We start from the raw sequence: 27,636 nt of genomic DNA on the forward strand, positions 1-27,636 counted from the left end.
GTGTCAAAGCAGAGTGTGAAAAGCATTGAAGAGAAGAAAATAAGGAGTGTTTAGAAGTGACCCTTGAGCATCAGCAACTGCAAGTTTCTTTGTGAGTCCGCAGAGGCTGTAGCATTTTTCAGAGCAGTAGAGCACTGGAAAGTATTCTTTACTCCAGGAAAGTCAGGAAAATCAGTGTACCAAACAGAGGCATACCAAAGCAGTTTTTTCTCACTGGGTAATCTCTCCAGGGAATTTTATATGCTGAGTATTGCCATGATACATGCTTTTTATTATGTCCCTCAGCACACAATATCACTGCTGAAAGCACTTGCATTCCCTTGTTATCCAATCTCTGTCACCAGAAGTGAATGGATGCAGGCCAAGGTCCTCCCTCGGCATATTTCCAAGCAAAAGCCCTGCACCCCTTGAAAGAGCCTGTTTCAAATGGAGTATAAGCTGGGATTTGCCTCACACGTTGGCTAGGAATCCAAGTTCTTCAGAGCTTCTTTCATGGGTCTATTTGCAAGAGATTTCTGAACCCTTGGTGCAGCTGCTTTGATAGTTGGTCTTGCAACTTTGTCATCAGTTTCCAAAGAAAGCTCTATAGGGTGATGCTGGAAATCACCCTTGTATTATTTGCTGTATCAAAGCCCCCAGGAGCTCCGGCCAAGGACCTTATCCACACTGGGCTACGTACTTCACGAAAAGGCTGTCCCCGCTCCAGGGAGCTCATGTTCCAGGGAAAAAGCAAGAGAGAGGCTGTGTGTGCTCTAAAGAGGTCCCATAAGCCAGCACAGTAAGCAGTGGCCTTGGCATACCTAAGAGGCCTAACTGTCATCAACAGCATTGCCGTAAAGGAAAATTTTGAGGCGACTAATGAGGCAGCTCTGTCGGTGTTAATGGGGAGCTCCGCCCGGGGCGAGGGGAGGCCTGGAAGAAGGCACGGTGCAAGAAGTGGGCGCAGGAGACTGGTCTCAACCTGTTCTCCTTTGCGGTTGGGCATGTAATTGCTCTCCAAACAGCTGGAAAACGATGAGAGAAGGGGAGATGCAAAGGAGATGCAATGTGTTTTGTAATAACCTCTGTTATTAGAGGAACAGAGGTTTGCATGGTAAGAAAAACACCCAGGTTGATAGGCTATCCCTGTAGTCTGACTAGACATAAATGCATTGAGTAAGGTCACATCAGAGTAATTGGATTACCTAATAAATAGCTGGATGTGGGTCTGTTACAGACAGGGAAGGCTTGCAGAGCACTCCCACTTCTTTAATCGCAGCTTTAGCTGGCTGGTAGGAATGGGGAGGTGTTGGGAAATGACATTTACAATAGCAGGTTCAGAGGTATTGCTCATGAATCAGTGTTTCGGTGCATCCTCTGCTCCAGTCTGTGTCATGCAGCGACGGTTTTTTATGAGTATTTTGTTTGTTCCTATGATTTATTCTTGCATTCTTCTGAAGCTGCCAAGGCAAGGTAAAAGATGCTTGTCTCTCAGTGTGTTTTTATAAGTGTGAAGTTCAGGGTTATTTTCTAAAGGTGAGATGAGTACGGAAAATCTTGTCCCATCTCAGCACAATTTTTTTCCTTGAAACGGCATTTGTCTCTGTCATCTGCAGCTGACTTTGTTCTCTGCTAGAAGCTTCTCACTGACAAGCTTTACTGTCATCCTGGATACACAAATTATCCTTGTTTATTTGGGGGGAGCTTGAGAGAGGTATTCTCTTCATTCTTCTCAAAGTCACAAACCATAGAGGTCTTTCCTACCCTCCTGTGAACGGGACAGGAAGGGAAGCCAGATGTTAGGGTTGTCTTACAATTTATACCATCAGGCCCTGCTTTCACGTGTTTACAATCTGTGCAGACTTCATCATTGTGAATTTCTTGAGAATCTTCTTCAGACTGAATTATTCGGGTGTATTTGAGCTGAAACACTTGAGCACAGGGTAGTCTTCCACTTATTTCTCCTCCTCCCTGCCAGCAAAGTTCTGGAGCGGACAAGACTGTAGATGGCAAAAGACGGTCCCAGTTACGCTTACAGCTTTCCCTGTTGGCATCCAGCAGCGTGGAGGAAGGCGGCAGATGCTGCAGGGCGGAGGTGGTGATCGGGGACCAGAGCCTGCGGTGGCATTGCTGTAGGGGGCTGAGGAAACGGGGGAGCCCAATTTTGAAAACCAAAAGGGTTTTACTACACAACTAAAGCATGCATGCAAAAGGAGAGCTAAATTAAGGTTGTGTGGACAACCCTAAGTATTTTTTCCCCAAATTTTTTTAAATGCTTTACTTTGCATCTTGAAGCATTTATTTTTTCGTGCCTGGCTGTATGGCACTTGAAATGGGTGAGACTATATAAAAAGTAGTGTTAAATTCTGTGTAAGCCAAAGAGCCATCCTAAAGTAAGAAGAAAGAAAGTGTTTATCAAATGCCTGTGTACGTTTTAGGGTGCAAACAGATGTTCTCTATGTGAAACTTGGACAGAAATACAGTTAGTAAAGCCTTCCCACTCTTTTTGCTGCTGCTTTTAGGGATGTATCAGCCTTTCAGAGATCAGGTTCTGCAGATCGTACAAACCGTTGTTTTTTGTTAACAAGGTTTGCCAAGCTCGTCCCTGGTTGTAAACCTTTATTTCCTGTAATTTAAACAAATGATGCATTTCAGAAGTAACTCAGTTCCTTAAAATAAAGATGTATTTCTGCTAGCTGACTAAATGGAAGCCTGGCTTATCTATACTGCTTACTTTCCCAAAGCCTACTGCATGGCCCATAGCGCTGCATTCAGTTCTTCTCTCAACTTTTCTCTGAATACTTCTACAATCTCTTTTAAGCACAACTTGAATCTGAAGAAAGTGTTTAGATAAGTTTTCAAACCACCGATATTTGAGTGGGTTGGAAAAAAGTGTTTTCTAGGACTGATGGTGCTTTCCAGAAGAGCGGGCATGTGCTTGAGGTGATCTCTGGGTTTGTGTCTATGCCAGGGTACTTTAGAAAAATTAAGGGGAGTCAACTGAAATGATAAAGCGAAAAGCCAAGTGAAAGCATGTCCGCATGGAGGTTGCTTTTTGAGCATAAGTGGCATTTCATTACTGAACTGGACTATAAAGATCTAAAGTTGTTTTGTGTCACAGAACTATTTTAACTAATCTGCCTTGTCTTTGAACCTTTACTTGCCTTCTCTTATCTTTCTTTTCTGTTCCTGTATTTTGGGTATCATAATACTAGTCTGAGGCTCAGAAAGCTCCGACTCTTGCCTCTAGTTAACGTTCATTCTTCCGTCTAACCTGTCTAACTTGCTGTCTGATGACCCATTAAGCAATTGTTTTTAATTAGCAAGCTAACTACTAGTTTGTAATGCAAAAGGATTAAAAAAAAAAACAAAACAAAACACTTAATTCAGCTTCTGGAAAGTGTAGGTTAAATGATTTACAATACTATTTGTAAACTTCTTGAGTATATTTATTAACAGCAGCAAAGTTTTGTAACTGGCAGCCTCCTTGTCTTGTACTGTAGTGTCTTTGGTAAGCAGTGAGACAGAAGATGATGTTTGCTTTTGTTTGAAAAATCCCAGGTTGGGCAAATGATTGGCTGGAACGGAGAGTTCATCAGATACTTGTGGTCAGCCAGAGAGATCTGCACAGGCCTCAGACACCTGCATAAGAAGAGTTGCAAAACCTGTTGTTGGAATGAATGACATGCAGGGACTCTACCAAAACTCTCCTTAGATTTCAGCATAAGTGAAAACAAATGTTCTGCTGTAAATATCCCCCAGGTGAATACGTTTATTCTCTTCACAGCTTTGAAACACGCTTCAGGCTAGAGAGGCTCCCTGGAGAGGGAATTTAGCACTCTGAGCCAAAGGTCAGGGTCAGGTCACTCTGCTCCATTTGAAATTTGGCACCTAGGTACATATGGCAACTGCATCATCCCAGGGGCTAATTTGCCAAATCAGATTGCATCCTCTTTCGTTGCTGTGTGCCAAGCTCTCATGTCAGTCTTCTCCCCGCAAAGCTGAATGCCGAACACCCGAGACCTGCTTCTAATACCAGCCGCTTTCAGCAGCTGAGCTCTCCTGGAAGAAGACCAGAGCACACCTACCTGATAATAAGAACAACATTTACATAGTGCTTTTGATTTCAAAACTTTATTAAGCATCAAAGGCAAACTTGTGCTTGACCCTTGGAGGCATTTACAAGGAACTCTCTTCCTTGCTAATACACAAGCGCAGTGGGATGAGTGGATGGAAATCGTAGCCTCTGTGGAGGCTCGTGCAGACCCTGACTCGCAGCCTCTCTGGGGAAGCCAGCACCTCCCAGGAGTTCCCTGAGAGCTTCTAATCAAAGCACAGATGCATAAGAGAAGGAAGCAGAGACGCCGGAGAAGGTAAATGGTAAGAAAAGAGGTATCCGAGTACGCTTGTTTAGCTGAGTGCGGAATCCACGATGCTCTCGGCGTTATCGCACTTGAATCAGAGTCAGGTTATTACAAAGCCTCATGTGGGATGCCGTGGTTATCTTTACACTACAGGTTCTAGCAGCTTAATTAGGTTGGTCTGGGGTAGGAGGAGGTTGGCAAAAACCCCTGCTGCACATACAGTTATGCTGAGAAACGAGTTTTACCCAGCAGAGCTTTGCTTTGATAGGTTTTGTTACTGGGATGAGTTGCATGCAGTGTTTCGCTGATACTGGTATTGATACACATATGTTGTTAACGGCTCGCTGTTCTTTTATGTCCTTTCTTAAAGACGGAAAAAATGAGGCACGGAAATGAAACAATGAAAGAACTGCAGCGAGTTTCTGCCTGTGATTGTACTGAGAGTTGGGATGGTTTTATTCCTGCCCCTGTACCCAGGCAGCTATAAAAGGCATCTCTGTTGTGTCAGTCATCTGGATGCACTCGCTTTGGCAAGAGCTGGGGCAGGGAGGCCGCAGGGGAGGGCAGAGGAAGGGCTGAGATAGAGAGGGAAACTTTGGAGAACCCAGAAGGTGCTGGAGGCTTCAGCTTGCTTTAATTAGTGGAAGTCAGCGTGTACCTCCTTCCCTTGCTGCCTACCTTTGATCTCTCTTAAAGGTGTAATGCTAGAAACAGATTTAATCACGATACAAAATATCTGGGAAATGCAGTCTAGCTTTTATGATTCTTCTCCGAAAAGGACCTTGGAGATTTTAGCTTTTCTTTTCTTCTGGCCTTGGAGACAGACATGTTCATATAACCCTGCTGTTTTATCATTCGTATCAGTAACGCGCTTGCTGCCAAGATCCGGCATTTCCTGATACAGAATCTGCGCCTAAAAATTGCTAGCTCTGAGGGTTTTTCGGTTACGACGATTGTTTTCTCTGCAGACGTCGGGTGTGAACAGTGGTTCTGGGCAGTGTGCTCCCTGCCGGATAATGGTGCGCACACCCTTTGCCCTCTGTTTCTGCCGAGCAGTCAGTTGGTCTGATTTGTAGTGCTGTCCTCTCCCTGTGCTCTTTTTCCCTCCCCTTTTTCCCGTTTTTTACCATGACAAAAGGTTCATGTGTTTAACCTTTAGAGGCATTCCTGTTGGTCTCTGTTCCCCTTGCCAAGAGGATGGGGATGTTTCTGAGTAATGAAGTCTGGGAGCGGGGTGGGACTTCAGACCAGAAGGTTGTGTTTATCTGCTGTGGCATCCTCGCCGCAGTCGTGGAGTTGGGAGGAAAGATAATCTTGTATTTCGAGTGACTGAAGCCTCCTAACAGGAGATAGAAACACCTCTCAAAAGAAGAGCTGACAACCCATTGGTGTTGTGCTGTGTCCGAAAGTCAGCGAAGAATTTTTAGCCCATCAAGCTACTGAGAGCAAATGTGGGCCGTGTTTTACCCTAATTCAGTAAAATAAAAACCAAGCCAAAATGTTTTGTAAAAATTAGTCTTTGATCTCTCCTAATGCGCAGCCTGGGTTAGTGGTCACAGCTGTCCAATTCTCTCAGCCTGTTTCTGTTCTCCCTGATGCCATTTTTACATCGGTGCAGTTTCAGTGACGTCAGTGGAGCGGTTCCAGATTTATACCAGCAGTTTGGCAACCCCCGAATGTTTAAAAATCATGAGTCAGGCTCCAGAAAATAATGTGATTTTTCTTAAAAATCATTATTCAGAGCAACGCATTGAATTAGGGGTATGTTTTTTAATCTGCCTTTTAATGTTTCTGCTGACGGGTGCTTTTCAGGCTCTTTTTAACCTATCTGTGAGGTCTGGAAGATTAGTTTGCAGTTGCCAGTGACAGCTGTGACTCCTGCTCAAGCACAGGACTCCTTTAAAACTTTTAAACTTGGAACTTTCAAAGCAGAACTGTTGTCAGGTATTCTCCTTGCTGTCTGTCTGGGCAGCACTTGGAGGGAGGTCTCTTTTCTGGCCCAGACTTTGACACCTACAGGTATATAAAATGCAGTAATTACCAACACAATCAACAACCACAATTTTAATCAACATGATCATCAATATAAGTGTCCTCAATATTTCATATTAAAATCCCGAGCAGTGTCAGCAGCACGTCTCGGTAAGAACAGTGCCATTGATTCACCCCTTTGTTGACTTATTTTTACCAAGTCTATAGGCAGAACACAAAACTTCCTACCCTAAGTGAGTTTGGTTTTGGCTTGAAACCGCGATACCAAGAAGGTAGCCAAGTGTTCAAGCTCGCAGTGAGCTCATATTTTATACTCATGGTTGGATTAGTTAAACTGCTCGGCAGGAAAGCCTGTGTATGTATGCACTTGCACAGACCTAAACAATGCTTCCTCATATACATACAGGAAGCCAGCCAGCTACTCCAGTGATTACGGTTTTGTCTTTCTGTTGCCCATGCCTGTGCCTTTTATCATTTATTTGGAAAGTTAATGAAAACAAGCTTAGTACAAGGAAAAGCACCCAGCAGAGCAGCCATCAATGCTGCAGAAGTTTCTTCTTGCCTGCTTATAATTAATGCCTCTTCCAGCAGAGAGAGACTTCATGCGGCAAAGCCAGCCAGCATATGCATCAGGCTGCTGGAACGGTGATTATTGATAATGGCTGGGAGGGAAGGCTGCCTTAGGTGGAGGGAAGCCAGCATGGGTTACCTTGTATCAAGGAAAGTGTGAAAGCCATCATTTTTTTGAAAATAATTTCAAAAAATGAGTATTTCAACTTCACCTTCTCCTGCCACATCCACACCAGCAGTTCTGGGTGGTGTCGGCTGTGCTGTACGGCTGTTCTGAAAGGCTTCAGACATGTTAGAAGTCCAGTCTGGTGTGCTTGTGCACAAAGCCCACCTGTGTTGCTTAAAAACAGTGAGCAAATGTATTTTGGAAATGAAAGACGAACTGAGTATGGTGTTTCTGCTCAGTGTAAAGCATGGACTGTGTGAACTGGAATTAAATACGCATTGAGCTTAATGAGGAAAGTTGTAAGCAAAGCAGAGGAGTGATGGATGGTGACCTCCGCTGCGGTGGTCATGCAGATCTCCTGGAGTAAACATGGTACGATTCATACTGGTTCATGGCACCAGACTCGCTGCGAACTCCTGCACGTCTTGGCCTTAGGCTTTGGAGACACTGCCCCACACGTAAGTGCCTTCAGCCACGCTCAGACCAGGGGTTTTCTGCTGTGGGATTTTAGAATTTCTGTGTAGATGGTGTGTTAATGACCCAGCAAATTAATTGCTTCGTGAGGCTGCATTAATAATAGACGTTCTCTTACCCCATTTCATATTATAACAAACTCCCCATTCAGCATCTGCAACTGGAACGGGCAAAATGACAAAATCACGCACATTCCCTCACTGAGCGTGCTGCTCTGACACTGTGGAACGAGTACTCAGTTATTATTTTTACTGCTGTACTCAGTTATTATTTTTACTGCTGTACTGACGATGTAAACTGTATCAACAGCAACTGAAGCTGCTGGAAAACCTTTTGCCCAGTGGCTGAGGACACTAGTTGATAATGATGAAGCCAAGGGGTAATGAGAGGGGCTATGCTTTACTTACAGAAAACCACATTTTAGTTAATACCTGCCTGGTGTCTGGAGCAGAGAGCATTAAAAGCTCTGACTTAAATCCACATCAGCAAGAGGAGAACACATTTGACTGAGTGGCCTTGTCTACACAGAGTATTGTCGGCTGTGTGACTTTGTTTTCTCAATACACATTTCTTATTCTTGCAGCTCTACCTTTGGGACCCTCTGATAACAAATCACTACGTCACTTAATTGTCTGGGACTCTTTCCTTTTTGCGGATTATTAAATGAGGTGCTTTAAACATTTAGTGCAGGATACCACTGATGGGCCTCTGTTAAGCTACTGCACTACTGGGAGAGATACCTAGAGATACAGATATATCTGGTTTCAAGAAAAAACGTTTCTAGGAGCAGTTAGATTTAAGTGACCGGTGTTTAACCTGGCGTGAGGCTCGATGGCAACTGAGGCTGATGTGTGCTGGTGCCGCCGTGGCCCTCAGTCTCCCCCACATGTTCCCCCGGCACCACCACCGCTCTATGTTTGTGCAGTGAGCTGGTCCGGTAAACTCATCCAGCTGAAAAGTTGGGGGGTTGGGGGTGCTTTTGTATGGCTTCTCTTCAGCCGGGTCAGCTCCGGATTTCTGTGTGATTTCCTGAATTGCTGGTGCTGGCACTGAGGAGGAGTTGGGAACATGCAACCAGGGAGCCCACACTGTTTTAAGCCCCTGTGGCAGAGCACCTAGGTACCAAAGATGGAGGAAGTTTATTTCTAATCAACCAGTCTTACATTTCAATCAAAGAGTTTAAATTTATACACATAAATAATTCATGCACTTATTATGCTACACATTCAGAATGCGGAGCGCACATTAACTTGTCCTTGTCCCACTCTAACAGATCTGCAAGTGTGATCATCCCTGTTTTATTAGAGGAAAATGATACCAAAGGTGAGATCCTGGTGCATTAAAATTGACAGCAGAATTCTTACAGACCCCAGCGCAACTAGATTTTCACTTGAAATAACTGAGAGCGGTGGCTGTTGCTCTTAAAGTAGTAGTGGCCCTCTTTCTAGCTCCGGTGCAATGACTGTCTGACAGAAAGGATATTAAGGTGGTGATGCAGCAGAAATGAGTGAGTGTGCCGTTGCCTCAGCGCTCCCAGGAGTTAATAACCCCAGGGGGATTTGAACGCAGCATACCTGCAATGCCATTTTTAGTTCACAGGGCAATGCCACCTCTCATCTGAAAAACCGAGATCAGTGTGATCACTAATGCTTTATGCTAACAAATATATCCTTGCCACTTACGGAGGGATAAAATTTAATAATAAGCTTGATTGTGTTCAATTTAAAAAAAAAAAAAAAATCTTTGCCTAGTTCCTAAAAGAATATTTTATACAACGTACGTGAGTAAGGCTTTGGCTTGGGGGAAAGTGGTGTGCCTTTCCAGTTGCTGCTCATTTTTGTTCTGCTCTAATTCATTTTCTTTCTTTGTTTTTTATCTTGGTGAGATCTTGACTTGTTATTTTGCAGTTTGAGGAATTTCCATGTCCTTTTAATTGAAGATATAGTTTAACATTATATGTAAAAGTTCTATTGCAGCAAGTGTCACCCGAAATGTCTAAAGCAGGGTCCAAATCTGTATGAATAATGGGTAAGGCTTTCAAGTCTTACAGAGTAGCCGTGGTTGATCCATCTTCCCCTACTATAAAGCTCCCCGGTAGCATGGTTGTGCCTTCTTACACTTCAGCCTCCGTGTTGTTAGCAGTTCACCCACAATACGCGCCACAAATAACTTCTCCTGACTCCTTAAAAGTACCTGCCTGGGAGAGGGCATGGTCCTGACCCGCTGTCCGTGCGTTGCTGGCCAGGCTGCAGGTGGAGCTGGAAGCCCTGCCCGACGCTGGGACTGTCTGGCGCTTCCCCTTACAGGGCTGTTGTCAAGCCCTTCCTTGTAGCTTTGCCAAACTTAAGCTGTTGGAGCTGAAATTTTCCATGTCGTGTGTCTGCCTGCAGCTGATTTCCTTTTCTTTGAAAGTTCAAATAAAAAGATTTGGCTCCCTCAAAAAATAAGATGGGGGGCGGGGAGGAAATAAATTGGTTTGGTCATGTTACAAGCACTTGCAAATAATTTGCTAAGAAACTTGCACACTTCCATGCTTTGGAGCAAGGGTGTGAAATTTGGCAGGGGCTTAGCCTCGTGTAAGGCAGAGGCCTTTTGCCATCTCTACAAAAGTTGCATCAGATCCAGCCAAGTCGGAGCACTCCTAGAAGTATCAGTTTGTGCATTCTAAGGGTTTCAGAAAGCAAAGCCCTCATGGTTGCACAGGTAGGCTTTTGAAAGGAAAGTACTATTTCCTAAGTAGTTTGCGGGATGTTCTGTATGAGGAATTTCCCAAAAGGCAACCTCATAAAGACATGTCTTCCGTCAGGAAAAAAATGAATGCTCAGAATTGCTTAGCAGTCAAGATCACAAGAAACCCCAAGTGTACTTAAAGGGCACCTGATAAGATCAGTGAAAAAATACCCATTGCCGCCGCTTGCCTCTGGAACGTGGTGTAAATCTGTCTGCACTTGCCTTTCACACTTTTAATTGAAAACATAAAGGGGTAGGAGGAGCGTTTGAGCCGATTAGCTAATTGATTGATTATTTGCAAGGAATCAAAATTAGAGGGACAGTGATGTCTTTTTAGCGAGGCGTCAAGGCAAATTATGATTATCAGGTTACCCATGTGCACACTTTGACATGCGCAACACCACCGCATCCATTTGTACACAAACCATGTGTCAGGGCTTTTCCGAACACGTTTCAAGAGAATTTAACGTGCCTTTCTCGAACCCACAAAAGCAAAGCCATAGTGCCTTAAGAATTTAACTCTGGCAGCAAGTGCCTGTCTAGCTCGTGGATGCCAGCAGAGGTTTCAGTGCAGTATGACCATGGTTCTGCTGAATGTACTGGGGCCAAATCCCTCTCCTGCTTACGTCCAGGCCAGAGAGACGCAGATGAAGAACGTGTGTTAATGTGCACCATATTCTCAGCCATCTGTTGACCCCATCTGACTTGCTCTTGCCTGTGCCCGTGGGGCTGCTCTCTGGGGAGAGCCGGCAAAGGTCAGGAGGGCACCAAAGCCTTGTTGTAAGCTGCCGAGTGGCAGTACCATCTGCAAGGCTTTCTTCCTCTGCTTCTGTTCCAAATCGGCCTTATTTAGGGCGGTGGGCAAGTATGTTGATGTAATTAGTTTCTGCTGAAAACGCCAACCCGCGCCCCCAGCAGCCCTGTCCCCGCTGGAGCAGGCCCACCGAAGGGAGGGACCTGCGAGTTCATTCCGGTTGTGGTGTTTGCTGACAGCCCTCTGAGCCCAGGGGGCCAGGTTGGCCAGAAGTGATTTCTTGCAATGAATGGTGTGATTTGTGCCAAGCGTTACGAGACCATCTTTTTTTTTTTTTTTTTTTTCTTTTTAATATTCACATATTTAAGTCCTGCAAGTATGATTGCCAGTACTCTTGTCTGGGGCTGGGTAGCTTACCTTTAGGGTATTTTGAAATTTAAGCACCTTTCTTAGTAGCAAAGGCAAGTTCTCAAACGCTTCCCCTGGTAACATTTACTCTTGGATGACTGCTATAATCTTGGCAAGCAAAGATGAAGGATCAAGCACAGAATCTGGCCTCCTCTCCAAATTGCCTTGATTTCTTATCTCCGAAGCAGAATTATTTTGCACAGATCTTGCTGTTTCATATGTTTCCCTTTGCTTTCAGAGTACTGTTTCAATTAATGCCATCCTGGGGACACATGAGCCCGGTGTAAAACGTCATCACAATGTTTGAGCGTGGTTTTGAGAGTGTGTTCTGCGCATATAAAAAACTGTGTCAATACATAGTCAGGCTTTTAAAAGTGGTGTTTATAGCACCATAATGACCCTGTATCTAGGTCTTGAATCAGAACAGGGTGTGGGCCCTTTACAACGTGAATACAATAACGTGTATTAAATAACAGTAAGGAGTTACTGCCAGTACACAGTAGCCAGTTTTCCAATGTCAATACCTGAGAACAACAAACAGCGAGCGAGGCTGGCGGGGCTGGTGGCCTCTGGCCAGCTTTTCCCGAAGCGGGTCTCTGAAGTCAGGCTGGCTGAAGGTGAGCTGGCTGCTCAGCGGGGCTGAGCCCTTGCGGCAGCGGGCACCCGTTCCCTCCCGCTCCAGAAGCAGGACCCGTGGCTGGGCTGCGGCTGTGCAGCACCCAGGGGAGCCTGAGCTGCTTCCCCGCGGCGGCCCTGGGGTGGCTGGAGGGGCAGCCGGAGTTGGAGCCCCTGGTGTGGGCGCCGTGCTCTGGGTCCCCAGGAAATCCTGTTCAGCAACAGCGGAAGTGCCTGGGGCAGGGGAAAAAAATCTGTCTGCTCGGAGCTGTGGCCCTGGCATTTGCATGCGACATATGTCCTGTTCGTTTGCATGTCAAAATAACCCTGCCCCAATTGCCTCAAGCAGAAAGATTAGATCTGGGGAGGAGGCTTACACCGGGACAACTTTTAGCACAACAAGGAAATTCTAAAAGAGTAAAGATAATTAAAAACGAGAGATGAAAGCTAGCTCGCTCAGCTTGCTTGACACAGCCAAGTGTCTCCCAATAATTCAGGAAACCTCTCGGTATCCAGAACTGTCCATCATCCACCCTGTTTTCCCCTGCCAGCACGATTTGGCATTTTAAAATTAAAATTGTTGTGCTTGTCCTGCTGACTCATATGTTGTGCATCTCTCTTCTGTCCGGATTTGGGATGAAATCTTGGCCCCGTGCTATAAGCCTGTGTTATGCAGGAGGTCAGAGCAGTTAATCAAAATGGATCATTCTAGCTTTATAGCATAAAAGTCAGTTAAGTCATTGGCAAAATTCCTGCTGATGCCTATAAATGCAGAACTCGAACGCTATACCCCCAAGACGTCCACATGGCTGGCTGGCTGATTCTCTCTCTGAGCCCAGCTCTTCTGTTTAGAAGTCCAGAGCTGCTCTGCTTATTTACTTCCCTTTTTTCTGCGTGCATCCCATGGATTTGAAGTGCTGAGCTTTTTTAATGACAACAGCAAAGCCTTATTTCTCAGGAAGAAAATGTGGTTTAAATTTATTATTTTTTTGAGTGCGAATGAATGACTTGAAAATACCCTAATCCATTCGTTACCTTTTTCGCTGTGAATTTGCTTTTACCTTTGCAATAAAGGGAATTTATTTTTAATAGGATCGAGGGGAAAAATTCTAGGATCAGTTTGCACCATATTTCTGCCTACAGCTAAAATCTCAAATCTAAACCATAAACCCTTAAAAATAGTGAGGAGGAAAGGGTCGTTAATAACGCTAGAACTAGTTTTGAGACTCACCATAAGAACATTGTCTGTAAAGGCAACATGTCAAGTTACACTGACTTAGCAATAATAAGCAATAAAAATAAAACACACTGCAGGGCTGAAACAAGCATGAAAGCCTAAAATGTGAATTTTAGGCTGGTCTGTAGTGACGTGGCTGTCCAGGGCACAGAAGGCTGCTGTCATCAGGGCTTCTGCGTGATGCTACGCCTGCCGCTTAGCACCTCGCCCCAGTACTTTGGTGGGAAGCTCTTGCTCCTGCTCTTCGTTAGCCCTACCGCGAGAAAACGCAGTCGGGCTGCAGAGCTCGCTGCCGCACTGAGGACGGAGCTGTAAAGCAAAGGGCGGTTTGCCCCACGCAGGTAACCTACCGGACCTTTGATTGAGATGAGACCTAAATAAAATGAAAACTAGCCGTGGATCAAATGCCCGATTATCTTTGTGTCTTCTCTGTGGGCTGGGAACTCTCCGTGGGACAGACGGAGAGAGAGCTCGAGTAAGTTATGCAAACGCTATTGTGTTAGACTTGTGTAAGGGCGAAATCATTTTAGCCTCTGGGCTGAACCATTTGATTGGATGGAAACCATTTAAGATGAGACTTTTTTTTTTCTTGAAATAGTTTATTCCCTGACCACATTTAAGTAGCTAGAATGTTTTGCTTGGTGGAGTGTGTGACTGTGGGGGGTGGAGAGCAAGGGAAAGGGAATTGGGACTCATTTTTGTGGATATCCCAAAATAACCCAAATGAAGACAACCCAACCCGAAATGTAAGAATTCCCAGAGGCTGCTTGGTCACAGGATATATTTCCACATTGTATTAGAGCAATTCCCTGAACTGGAGAAGACAGAGGCAGGACTGGCTGACTTGTAGTTTTACTGCCCGGTTGTTTATTAGCAATCCTGCTGTGCAAAAGCATTGAAGAAATGGAAGTTATTCGGAGGCGACTCTGAGCCAGACTTGATTGTTAGCAGCTTTAGGGATTTGGCTATTAGCTGGTGCGTTCTGTGGTAATGGAATATTGTAAAAATGTTTATATAAAAAAGTGCAAATGTCAAGGCAGTGTGTGTGTATGTGAATACCTCTTCATACAGTAATGGTTCTTAGAAGCAAAATTTACCAGAAGTGTAATAGGACAAAAAGTTGCTCTGGCAGATTTGCTTGGGTTTTAATTTACTTTGCTATAAAACAAGGTCCTTTACCCTACACTGCACACCAGGCCCAAATTACAGAGTTTGGAACCCCAGAACTGTCTGACCTGACTACTGATGCTCAACTCAATTCTTTTTATTATTGCCGTGAGGTTTGCAGCGGGCTGCAGGATTGTGCATTGAAAGTACATCAGTGCTTTTAGGGTGAACTGGTGTTTTAGGTCGATCGGTAGGAGATAAATTGGAGCTTTCAGCACCCACTAAAGAGATGGAGGTAATTTTTTTTCTCTTTTTCATCAGCAATTTGCACAACCTTTTCCAGTAATGGGGATAGGACACATCACAGTTTGGGGGCCAAGGGTGACTTCAACAGCAGAGCATGAACGTGGAACCCTTCATCTCCATCACACCAACTCTCCGCTTCACCTGACTGCTCTGCTGCTCCCGTCCCCCAAAACCGCCACCTTTTTGGACAGTCATAGAAGCACACATTAATTAAAGCTATCCTCACACAGTCAGCCGGTTGTATTCATCTCCAGCCTGTGCCTGGTAGGTTTCTGAATAAATGCCCCCTCGCGCCGTCTCAGGGTCACTGTTTCTGCCTGCTTCCAGGCTTGGCTAGCTGTGGTTGCGTCAGCTTGCACTCTGAAGGTTATCTACCCAACCAGCAGGATTACAAGGGCAATATATTTCTTAATGAAAATGTTGATTCTGGAGTACAGTTATAGGGTCATTTACATTATTATGCACATAATCTCCACCATAATCTCTTTCAGAGCAGGGGGTCTAGAATGACCTTTTAAGGTCCCTTTCTGCACTGCATTTCTATGATTCTATGAAGTCCTTGCTGAAAACAAATAAATGTTATCAACATTCCTATAAATTATTCATTTTTTAAATCCACTGGTCATTATAAGATGATTGGCATAAGTAATAATCTGTGTTAGGGATGCGAAGGAAAGCAAAATGATAAAAAGCCTCCTTGATGTTCTGCTGCTGTTTGTCATCTTTTCGGAGAGAAAGAGGGGTCTGACAGGCCTCCAGCTTTGCCCTCGGAGGACCTGGGCTCCAGTCCCTGCACTTCCACTGCTTCTTTTGTGGTCTTGACAAGTCGTCAGGGAGAGACTGAAACGCTGTTCTCGGAGCATCTTAACTGCACTTCAGCTGCCTGCCCTCCTGCTCCCATCCCCCAAACTGCCCGGACTTGCAGACTACATAAATCAAGGCTATCCGTAGGCATTCGGCCAAGTGTAGCCATCTCCAGCCTATCCTGCTTCTGGTTGGCCCATAAATCGTTTTTAAATGTGCTTCTTAGCTGTATTTTGATTTTTCTAGGTTTCTGAAGGACCTTTGCTTTGCATTTCTGGTTTCAAAAATTGATTGTAAAAGAATAGTTATTTATTCTGTGCATAAATTCTGTGCTCCAAAATCAGCTTTCTTCTCCCTCTGCTCGCTGTTGTCTCCCAGTGACAAAGAGGAGAGCTGAGCTGCTTGCAAGTAAGCTGCCCCGTGGCTCGACCACGTCTAACCAGCTAATCGGGGCTGCAGCGTCATTCCGCTGCGCTCGGGTCAGCGGAGTAACCACAAATACGGGGCTCCGTTACCCCCGGCCAACCAAACTGCTGCGTGGGGACAACAGCAAAAGCAAAGAATCAGAAATAAAGCTGCTGATATTCATTTGGCTGCAATAAATGGGTTTAAACCATAATTCTTTGGTTTCCTCTGTAGACACTTTCAAACGCTATCCTTATAGTTATTATTTTTAATCCCTGTGAATTCACAGCGTGGGCCGGACGTTAGTGACCGTGGTGGCGTGGGTTACACAGCTCTTCAGAATGTTTAACTTAACCAAATGTTGCTGGTGGGCTCAGATACGTACAATTAGCTCACTTAAAATGATGCCTCCGGTGTGCTAAGACACTTAAAATTAGGACCAGAAGTTAGGCAGTTAATCTGTAAAGCTCAGTAAAGCCCCCTGTTTCATCCAAGGGTTGTCAGAAAATTCGTTCCACATCTGTACAGAAAAAAAGCGAGGTGTAAACTGCCAAGAACCATTTTAATGATGGCTGGAGAAAAAAGCAGCCAGATGGCAGGCTCTGCTGTGGCTGCGGTTGGTATTTAACTGCTTTTTTATTGGAAAAATATGGGGTGAAAAATTGTGTGGGACTCATTAGGCAGCCTGCTGCGATTCTGATCAGCTTGCCAATCTGTTCAGTGTGGCAAAGATCCAAACAGCCATAAATTTTTAGCAGCGGCTTATAATCTATGACTTGGAGCTTGTTAAACCTTCTCTACTCCCCCCACTTTTGTACACTGCTTGGTTTGGGTTTTTTTCCCTTTTTTATTTTTTTAATAAAAGCTTCAGGGCTCAAGCTGTGCTGAAAAAAAAAAGGGGGGGGGGGGTAAAGTCTCTCACAAAAAGCTCCAGTGAATAGCACATCTCTTTGCTCCTTCTCAAAGTAAGACTCCATAACACGAGTTTAATTTTCCTGATCCTGCATATTAACTAAAAAATTGGGTGTGCAGCAACATCTAAAGCAAGAGAGTGAGTGGTGATATCTTTGCATTGGCATAGAGGAGCGGTGGAAATCCTCCTCCTCCTCTTTTGTCATCTTCAGAGGGAGGAAGGTTGTCCGAGGAGAGGGTTCTTTTTCTGGGCAGGCAGCTCCGCAGTGTTTTACCTTTTTGCCGAAACAGTCCCGAAGTGAGGAATATGCAAATTTCAGAATTTCATAGCTTGGAGCAAAGTGTTAGGATCACAGCGCAACTGGCGCTCAGGGGAGACGGTAAACTGCTGGCAGGGTTTTAATTTTCCATCGTAGTGGTGTCTGGATTCTGAAGGATTCACAAAGGATCCTAAGAGGAAACTTAAAGCTTCCTTTTTCTTAATATTTGCATATTACAGACATCGATTTCAGACAAAGGAAAAAAGAGGGTTTAGAGGCTGCTGTGACATGTTTCCAAGTAACATACACAGAACTATTGATCTGACCACTTTTACGGAGATGGAAAATAAGCAGCCGGCACTCCTTCATGGGAGTATAAATATTGGTTTTGAAGGATTTATGGAAACCAGCGGCCAGCAGCGGTATATATGGTCTCTCGTATATGTGCTGTTAAAAATACTGTAGTATTTCTCAGAAATTGCCCCAAGTAGTGAAGTAAAATTATAAGCTATGGAGTTATGATGCTTAACTGAAGCATTACTATACTGTAATATTTTTATAATGGTAGCACTGAACTCGCACATGCATTTATATCTGTGCGTGTACACTGCATATGTGCTGTAGGTTCAAGGTTATTTCAAGGAGATGTTTTAAACAGAGCAGTGAGCCAGTGACAAAAGTGCGTATGCAAACAGACTGGTGTGCACAACTGCGGTAGAGCTGCATGCAAGTTAGATTGCTGTCACGAACGGCCAAACCAAAGCCTTGCTTGCTTGGCCAAGGCAAAGGGGTTACCTTGACTCCTGCAGAAAGTGAGCGGGGCTTCAGCTGATTAACTCTGAATTTCTGTGCAGTTGTGAATATGGCGGGTACATTAAAAAGAGCATCTGTATAACCCAGTTGTCAGTGATTTAGGTTTCTTTTTATTTGAACTAGCATTCCCAATCGCGTGGCCCTTCTCATTATACTTTGGGACAACAGTGCACTGGAGATACAGAGAGAAGAGTTAGCAGACCTTCTTGCAAATGCCATTCAGTTTGTTTTAATGCTGGCCAAGCCTTCTTTCTAATGATCTGCCCCAAAATCAGAGCCCGCATGGATGGATGCTTCTCTGGTTATGTCCAAGCCTTCTCTCTATACGTGTACCTATTTCCCTCACCTTCTACTAAGTACTATGGCATTCCTAGCTACTAGCTGATTTCTTCTAGCTGTTAACTTTGTGTAGAGCACACGTGTAAATGGGGAAGATAAAAGGTTATTTCTTTCCTTTCACAGAATGTATTGTAAAGAACAGAAAAAAAACAGTACGAAAAAGCCTAGGGAGGTTGTCTTATATTTTCTACAAATACAATACAATCAGGAAGCCTTTATGTTGTGCGAAGGGGATAAATGAGCAGATAGTGGTAACAAAAGCCAAGAGTGCAGTGATCTGCTTGAAGTCTTCCTCCCCTTTTTTGTTCTGCCAGTGGGAATATTTGTATATTACTGTTCAAAGAAAAACTGCCTGTTTTCTTCCTGAAGTAATAATTTATGATATATGAAGGATACTTTTTATTCACATTGGCTCATCTGTGCTTAGAGAAAGTTGGGTTTTTCCTTCTCCAAGTACAGGACTTAGGGGTTTGGGGCTGGGGCTGGTTGTGGTTTTTTTTGGACATTTCTGCCACTTGGAGTGGGTTTTCTTTAAACATGAAGTTGAATCGCGCCTCTGTCTTCCCAGCTGGCCTCAGACTTTGCAAAGACAGCCAATTTTTCTTCGCTTCCAGGAAACGGGTTTATTCCTTCCCCTCCCCACCTCAAAATATATACATTCATAACACAGCTCCTCCCCGTGAAAAAGCTCCTCTCGCCCTCCAGCACACAGCATCTCCTTAGAGGTGTTGAGAGGACTCTACTCTCCATTGCCACCTTCTTTCTTGTTTCTCTTTCTGCCTGCCTGTGGGGTGTATAGCCATGAAAACAGCCTTATCGCAGCCTGTCTAGCAATAAGATCCATGAATACTCTGGCTGTTCCCCAAGATGGTGTGAGCATGGCATGCCTGTCACTCACAGCGGAGCGGGGAGGAGAGCGGCAGGGTGGCAGCCGAGCCGCTGAATTTTATTTGATGTGGGAGGAGGAGGCTGAAGAGGGACTACGGTAGTGTCACTGAATCTTGCAATTTTACTGCAAAATGTTTCCTTAAAGGGGCAGTTCCTGGAATTCTGCAATGAGATAAGAAATGTTGGCTTTCATGTGAAAGAAAAATTAACACATGCAGTCACTAAGGAGACTTTGCCGTGGGGTGGCTCCTATTGCCACGTCAGCAAGCAAATTAAAGGAATGCATACCGTATTTATTTAGTTAGGTTTTCATCTTGCTATTTTGAAGAGGATTTTCTGATTTGGCAGGGAGAGAAGGAGGAAGACAAATGGGCAAAGACTGATCTGGCTTTTCTACCCTCTGGCGGTTTGTTGGAAACAAGAATTGCCAATGTGTATGACTCCGGTAGTTTCCACTGGGAAGAGCTTTTCCTCCCTGTTTTGAAAAAGTAGAAAAATAGGATAGGATAGGATAGGATAGGATAGGATAGGATAGGATAGGATAGGATAGGATAGGATAGGATAGGATAGGATAGGATAGGATCTTCCCAGATGCCACTAATCTGTCTCCAGAGGCTTCCAGAAAAGGCCAGTTGTGATTTTGTCAGGCGAATGCTACATTTGGGTCAGATTCAGCCTCTTCCTCTCTTGGCCACCGAGTGAGCATCAAACAGGACACAGAGGCTGAACTCAATTTGGGTCAGTAACCTGGAAAGGAAGGACCAAGTCCACTACTAGTTCTTCAAACAGTGGTTTTTCTTATTGCCCTGTGTAAAGCAAAGCATCCTCCTAGCCAGCCTCTTCGGTGCAGGATGGTGTCTGGAAGGTGGTGCTCCTCAGAGCTGTGCCCGTTGCTCCCCATCGGAGCGGTGGGCTGCCAAGCCCCGTGTTGGGAAGGGGAGCCCGTGGGGTCCCAGCGTGGCACAGCCAGGTGCTCACCAGGGCTGTCGTCTGCTGCACGGGCTGCGGGTGAGCAGTGCTGCTCTCAAGCAGCATCTCCAGGACTAAGTCTTTGGGTTAACAGATGGACAGGAAAGATTTGTCTGTAGTTGCTATTATTTAAAGTGCAACGTGGATACCAGCTGGCTGTATTTAGTCGGTATAATTTTTTTCTGTGCATCATCAATGTACAGAAAATGTTTGCCTTATTTTAAATGCCTTGTTTCTATACACAGCAGCTTTGTGGGGATTACAGTGCCCTCACCAATGCTGGGGTCGGCAGCCCCTTCCCCGTACCACCTGCATGAACAGACTGCTCTAACAGCCTCGCTTTAGAAGATGCTCTTTTAAATAAATAAAGACAACTCCCAGCTGATACTAGCCCTTTACTTGCTAATAACACTCAAGTCCTTTTGGCTCTCCAGAACATCCCTTAAGAGAGGGGATTCTGCATTAAGCAACTTGTTCTGTCAGGAGCGATTCGCTCTGCGACAGGTCTGGCCCGCGAAGGGGTGGTCGTCGTCTGTGCAGTCTCTGCCTGGGGAGGAGGAGACGCGATAAATGAAACAGATTAGTCATCTATAGGAGGACTTGATCGTCTGTCTTCCCAGATCTCTAAGCTTCCAATGCAAGATCTAATTTTTCAATAAAGATAATTCAATTAGGAGGTTTTAATTAGGGAGTCGAAGCTGATTCCCCCCACCCCTTCCTGTAGCCATCAGCCTCTGCGCAGAAGCATCCCTGCCCCTCCATCCCCGCTTCTCTTTTATTTATTTTTTTTAATTCCTAATCATCCGGGTGGAAGAAAGCAAGGAAGGGGGAAAGATGATGAAGGGAGAACAGGGACATAAAAAAATAAAATTAAAAAAAAACCCACAGCATGTTGTGTCATTTAAAAAGTGCCTTGTATTACCCGGGAGCTTCTCCATCTGCTTTCGGTGGGCATCCCAGGAGGACCTGGCGATTATGAAGGAATTCTCGGAGGCCATTACTGGGAAGAGGAAAAAAGGCTTGCTGCAGACAGCTTAATGGACTAATTTGTAACTGTGAGAGCAGGAGAAATGAGTTGTTGGCCACGTTTTAATTTGACAGCGAGTGGCAGAACGAATGCGAAATGTGATGAGTGAGCAGGCGCGTTCATTTTCGCGGTGCACTTTGCAAGGGCCTCTCAGCTTTCCCGTGGGGGCTGTCACTATTATTTTTTGCCTTCCCCACGCGAGCGAGGACGGCGGGGGGAAGCAGTGGGGAGGTGCAGGGGCTGAGGACAGGTTGGAGGAGGGGAAGCGTGATCAAGCAAACAAGGCTGAGGATCCAATTTGATGCCAGCACTAGGCAGACAGGAGAGGACAGGCTAAAGAAATTAGCAGTGTGTCCTAACTCTTTGTGTGATGAATGGGAGGAAGACGCTTTATGAAGAGAATTTTTTCTGTACATAGTGACTTTGTTGTCATCTGACGTACATACAGCCCCACCTTTTGTGATCCACTTGACCAAAGGTCATAGGTGGTAGATCACCAGCCAAAGCAAGATTTGGCGGTTTTTCCAGGAGAAACTGGAGCTCCTAAATAGGCTCAGAAATGTGCAGTTGTTGACACTTATCCAAATTCCAGGTCCTCGCTACAGCCACTCAGAGGCTGTTGCCCTCCAGTGCCAGCGCTTCTACAGACGCCGCATCCCAGAGACCTCCTCCCCGCTCCGATGCTGCCCGGTCCTACCCGTGCTCATTGGGCCATGACATTACTTCATGCAGTATCTGACACGGAGCTAGGCAAGGGGAGGAATTGCCACCCCCGTTTGCTGCCCCCTCATTTAAACCCTGATAGCGATCTGATGGGGGGCTTCAGCACCCGGCAGCCTGCCCTGGCCCTCAGGTGCCGCTGGGCACATCTCTCACCCTTTGGACTGAGGCTCCTGCCCGAGGGCAAGGGCAGTGTGTTGCCTTCCCTGCGTCAGGAGGGCTCTGTTCCACACTGACATTTTGTCAGATCGGTTGTTCTTTAGCTTGTGATGTTTAAAAATCGATGCTTCCCCACCCAGAGGCTATAATAGAGCAGCTTGTATGAACTGAAAGATAAATAAATAAGTGTGGTTCTGTAGATGCTACCTTCTTGGCAGCCAGTGCTCACCATAGTTCCCCATCATACGCTGTATTTTTTTCCGTTCTATGTTCTTTACTGAAGCTCGCATAAGGGGAAGAAAATCTAACTGGTTGCTGTGTTTTCTAGTGGGTTCTCTTCAGTGGCCTGTTGTTAAGTTGTATGATTAAAAAGAGAAAAGACTAATTCTGCCAGAAAACACACATGGATTGGTAATGGAATAAATTGATATATATGAGCTGAGATGATTATTTATGGCTCTCTTCCCAGGCTGCAGTACCAAGGTATGATCGTGCCATAAATTGCATGACAGTTTCTTGCAAGACAGCAGACAAGATATCATCTCACCCCCGCGATCAGTTACAGGGGTGGTCTCAGGGAGTCTGCTTAAAAATCAGACAGAATTCCAGTTCCCTCGCTTGGACTGTTGGTTCTTGCAGCTACACATTGTACCGGGGGCTCCTGTGTGGGGCGGAGGGTGCACTGCACAGCCCCTCTGGGTCGTGTCCTGGCAGAGGGACCACCTTGCAGCACCTGTGAAACCTAACAGCTGCAGTTCAGAGGAGCCATAAACCTTCCACATAGGTTTTAGAAAGCATCTTGAAGGAAAATGTTTTGTTTTCTGGATTATGGGAATAGCAGATGAGGAGGAGGAAGGTGGAAGGACCTTTCCTGTTTTCTGCAAGTATGTTAGCAGGGAAGAGAACATGGGGTATGAAGAGGTGTGTGTAGGCAGTGGTTTTGCTGTGCAAACGCTCGAGTGTTTTGGTCTGCCAAGGGGTGGGTTGTCTTCTTGGAGAGAGTTGGCTGGAGCAAACTGCTGTCAGCCCTGCCTCTCCCAACACTGTGCCTGAGGACAAGGGATCCTGCTGGATGCCAGCTCCCCCCCCCCATTGCGGGGTCAGGCTGGGAGCAGCTGCCCGTTGTTATTTCAGGCCAGTGGAGGACATGCCGAGCCTAGTCCAGACCCAACAGGTCAGCAGGAAGAGTCCTACAGGCTTCAGTAGGTTTTCCTTCAAAACTTGCATTACATCTGAAGATTTCAGTGTAAAGCAGCATGGATAGGGCACTGCACTGGGACATAGATGACTGATTCTCTTGTGCTGTTGACTTGCATGGGAATCCTTGTGCAAGTTTCTCTTCATTTTTTGCTAGTCTTCATTCTTAGATTTGTTTGGGTTTTGTCCTTCTGAAACCTACGTTCAACCGCTTGCAGGAGCAAGCAACACTGCCGTGTGTCTTGTTTGCGTTAGCGTTCCTGGTTATCTCCTTCCAGCACTGCCACGTTATTATCAGCAAGTGGCCTGAGCTCAGGAAGGAGGAGCTCTCAGTTCCCATCTCCTTTCAGGCAGATTACTTATGTGCCCTTCTTATCTTTCTCATCGGTAAAATAGGACTGAGATTTAGCGGGAATGGGTGTTATGCAGTAAGTGGCAAGTAACATCCTTTCAAAATATGAAGTACAGCACTTACCCGACTATGACAAGCACAGCTTTCACTGGAGCACAGGCTCTGCCATCCCCAGCACATGGTGGAGCTGCATTCGTACCCCAGGCTCTGCCGCAGGGGCTCTGGGCGATGGCTGGTAGCTCAGAGATGCTACTTTGACCAACTTTATCAACATACTGAAATATATTTTCATTTAAATGTGTGTAGATACGATATGTGTTTCGTGTACATACTTCCCAAATTAGGTAGGTATGTATGTGCATGCACATGCCTGATGTGAATTCTGATTTCACGGATGCTCATTTTGTGCTGATGTAACTCGGTGAGACTTGAAGAGGAAGGTGAAGTTGAATTTCATTGTGATCATTGTATCATTTCTGAAAGTGAATATCCAGCAATTAACTTATGAGCATGTAACTGTGGCTAATATTTGTTTTCTTTTTCTTTAACAAAAACACAAGGTACATTGAAATTCTTCTCCTTATGGCTTTCTCTTTTCCCCTTTGATCTTTCTTACTGTAAGAAATATTCTTTGAAAAAGCTTTCTGCTTTTTTTTTTTTTTTTTAATGCAAAATATTGCATGTGACTTTAGAAATGTATACCTGCAGTACTGGGCTGTTTTTCTGTTTCTTAGTTGTGGGGTTTTTTTAAAGGACATCTGCAAATGATACATACAGTCCTCATGTATAGAAATCTTACCAGCAGGTTTGATGGTATTGGTTTGTCCTGCAAGATACAAAGGTTCATCACCCTCCAACGTGGGCATCGGCCTTGAGAGAGCCTTGAGTGAACTGGACGCTACCCGAGTTGGATTACAAGCATGTATTTTTATTATTGCTGATGACAGGTACACAACATCCAACTCCCCTTGATTTTCTAAACATTTCTTTAAAGATAGATTAATCTTGTTTTAAAGCTTTTCATTACTCACCTTAATTATATGTAACACTGTGCTTTTAAAATGGGGTGGGAGAAGACCCAAGACGACAGGAGCATACATTTGGTCATGGCTTGGAGAGAGGGTGACAAAGAGGAGGGAGACGATTTTCCCAATCAAAACAAAACGTTGGCCTTGTGCCTCCTTAACTCACTAAGCCTCGGCCCTTGCTTTGGTGTTTTGATAGAGGGTGACGGGCAAAGGACCGTTTCCGTGCTTGTGTTCGTCTCACCTACTTGCCTGTTTCATCTCTATCTCTGAACACTGATCTCCAGAAGAGAAAGCATTGGGATTTCTCCAAGCTGTCACCCAGCCCCAGGATGTGATCAGTCTAGGGCAGCAAGGAAACTAAATGTAAGGAAGACAGAGTGTGTATGGCTGTATTTGTCAAGAAGACTAAGTGAATGAAATCCATGCTGCCTCCAGGACTTCTGTTCACACCTCGACCTGTCGCTTTTGAGTCTAGAAATGCAGCCCTCTGGTTTCAATCCTGAATGCACAGACATTTGAATGGAAACTGAAATTCCTAGATAGCAGCAGGCAAGACTGTTTGTTTACCCAGGACGTGATCTTAAGTCGGGGAGTCCCACTCGCTCTGGGCCACGAAGTCTACTGTAAGCAGGTTTGCAGGGCTGGAGAGCTGGGATTAGGGGAGCTTCAGGCTGTTTCATTCCCAGGTAAAATCTTTCTGTTAAGGCTCATGTAGACTTTTGGGGGTCCTGTGCCCTGAGCCTGTGGTACCTCAAAAAGCAGAGCCGGAGTTTGGTGATTGTCTAAATTCCTGCCTTAACGCGGCTTCCCTTTGAAGACAGCAACGCTCCCGCTGCTGCTGCTGCCACTGCCGCTCACCCCCCCCCTTTTACCTTCCAGCTCACTGCGTCTGTTCCTGGAGGCCCCGGGAGGCTTTAACAACCACTAGATTGTTAGTGACAGTCAGACACTTTAACACTTAAAGTAGAAGGTTTGATTTAATCGCAAGGCTGTCATTTATTATTTGTCTGCTGTGTTCCGCTGGGGCGCCCGCTGATCAACTGCCTGCTCCCAGGAGGGCTTTTTTTTTTTTTTTTGTTATGTCTAAATCCTCAATACAAATTGCAGCGCTCCTAGATCTCCCAGTGGGACCCATTACCGCCTGTGGGGCATTAAGGATCATTAATAGTGCTGTCAGCAAGCTAGCCAGTTGGTTAGCTTCTCATAAATAGGAAATTAATCCATCTACTTCATTAATAATGCCGAGTGTAGCTATTTTGTTGCACTTGATGTAAGGGGCCTTCTGTTTGTCTGTAATGTGATAAGACAGGACTCCAAATTAGCATTGAATGCCTGATACAAGAGTGCAGACTCAATTACTTAGTGGAAAGGTTTTTGTTTTGGTTGGGGGTTTTTGTTGTTTTTTCCCCAAACGTCTTTAAAGTTCTTGAGCAGCAAGAAAAAAAAAACAACAACACTGAATTGCTTCATTATTTGTATTTTGCAGGTTCTATTTCCATCGCTTGCTTCTGCTTTTGAAGAATAAATTGTTGGGGAGGGAAACCAGTGAGTGAGAAATGGGGACCACACCTGGCAGGAAAAGCGAAATGCGTTAATTAGAGACGGGGCTAACTAGCTGTGCTCATCCTGCCTTCTGTGCCGAGGGTTTGGGGTCTTGTTTTGCTTTTTACTTGCATCTATAGTTAAGGAATCGTTACAACACTGATGAGTGTTATATTTCACTTAGGAGGAGGAGGAGGAGTGACAGTATAGGTTAAAGGAAAAAATGAGCCATGGTAAGAGGCGTCCAGCTTTTTATGAGAAAATCATTTGCCTACCCAGCAAACAGAGAGTCCCTGATGGGTGGTATTGGAACCACTCAGAGGATATGAAGAATTCTGAGTACATTTATCTGTTGCATTTCTAATTAGTTTTACTCAATAATATCTAGGCACCAGAAACAAAATAGAGAGTTACATGGCAATTATCCATAAAAGTACTTCATCCTATGCTTCTCTGCTGTTCGGATCTTCCTGTGTTTCCTTCCTTCCTATAACCTCCTCATCAGCGCGTGGGAAAATACAAGTAATTTTTCAGCCTTAATTATTAAAGAAAAGCTTTTCAAGAAAGGAATGGTTTCCCTCTTCCCCTTGAAACGCTGTACCTTTGCCTTTTTGTACTTCAGCCTTGTGAGTTTGTTTTCAGCCAAACAAACAAAAAATTCAGCTGGGGTGACCGACTCTTGCTAGAGCTAGGGTTTGCAGTATGAGAACCACTCGGCTTCTTGGGATTTTGATCCCAAGCTTTGGGGAGACTTTGCTGGCAGTCTCCTTCATGATACTTTTAGAATTTGCTTTTACTGGCTTTCTAGCAATATGCTGTTAAGTAGCATGTAGAGGAGGGATTATAAACATATAACCATATCGGGTCCCAGCCTATGTCTGGGGCTCCAAGGCACTGCCACAACATAAATAATAATCATTATAACTAATTACTGTTTGGGCACTGGGGAGGGAGAGCACTTGTATTTATTTTTATAATGGGAGGCAAATAAATTTCTGAAATATCAAGAGGAGGGAGGAAAGAGCTTCTACAAAGTGATGAGATAAATAGATTTGGAAACATTCCAGTTCTCAGAAGCCAGTAGTCTGGAATGGATATTTTCTGTTGACAAACTCTTCAAACCATGTGAGCTGTGCTGTATTTATTTACATCATTCGTGCAGTAGAAATGCGTTTTCGAAAAGTGGTGTGTGACCGAAGAAGTACAGTGCAGCAGCAGGGATGATCCCAATATTCAGAGGAGCTGCAGGAAGGGATTTGGGGGATTTCCATCGAGGCGATGGAGATGCTTGCATTGTTTGTGTTAGATGAACGTCGCGCTGCAGTGCCGTCTGGGACCTGGCCCTGAAGGGCAAAATATACAAAGAAACACAGGAGGCATAGACCTTATCTCTCAAAATCTCACTCTGGGCGCCCTCAAACTTTGCAAATATTCATTGTCCGAATTCCAGTGATGGTTCTGAATTTCACAATTGCCCTCTAGGATAAGCAAGAACAAAAGGATAAAACCAAACAACTTT

At 44.9% G+C, this 27,636-nt stretch overlaps 1 protein-coding gene across 17 annotated transcripts in view; it reads left to right on the forward strand.

Annotated features, from left to right (window-relative positions):
- FBRSL1 (fibrosin like 1) overlaps positions 1-27,636 on the forward strand; it is a 551,682-nt gene that overhangs the window by 385,716 nt on the left and 138,330 nt on the right. The gene's annotated exons all lie outside the window — the stretch shown is intronic.

The sequence above is a fragment of the Nipponia nippon genome, unplaced genomic scaffold, assembly GCF_047370975.1.
Source record: "Nipponia nippon isolate SJK-2023a ecotype South Korea unplaced genomic scaffold, ASM4737097v1 scaffold_18, whole genome shotgun sequence".
Lineage (NCBI taxonomy): Eukaryota > Metazoa > Chordata > Aves > Pelecaniformes > Threskiornithidae > Nipponia > Nipponia nippon.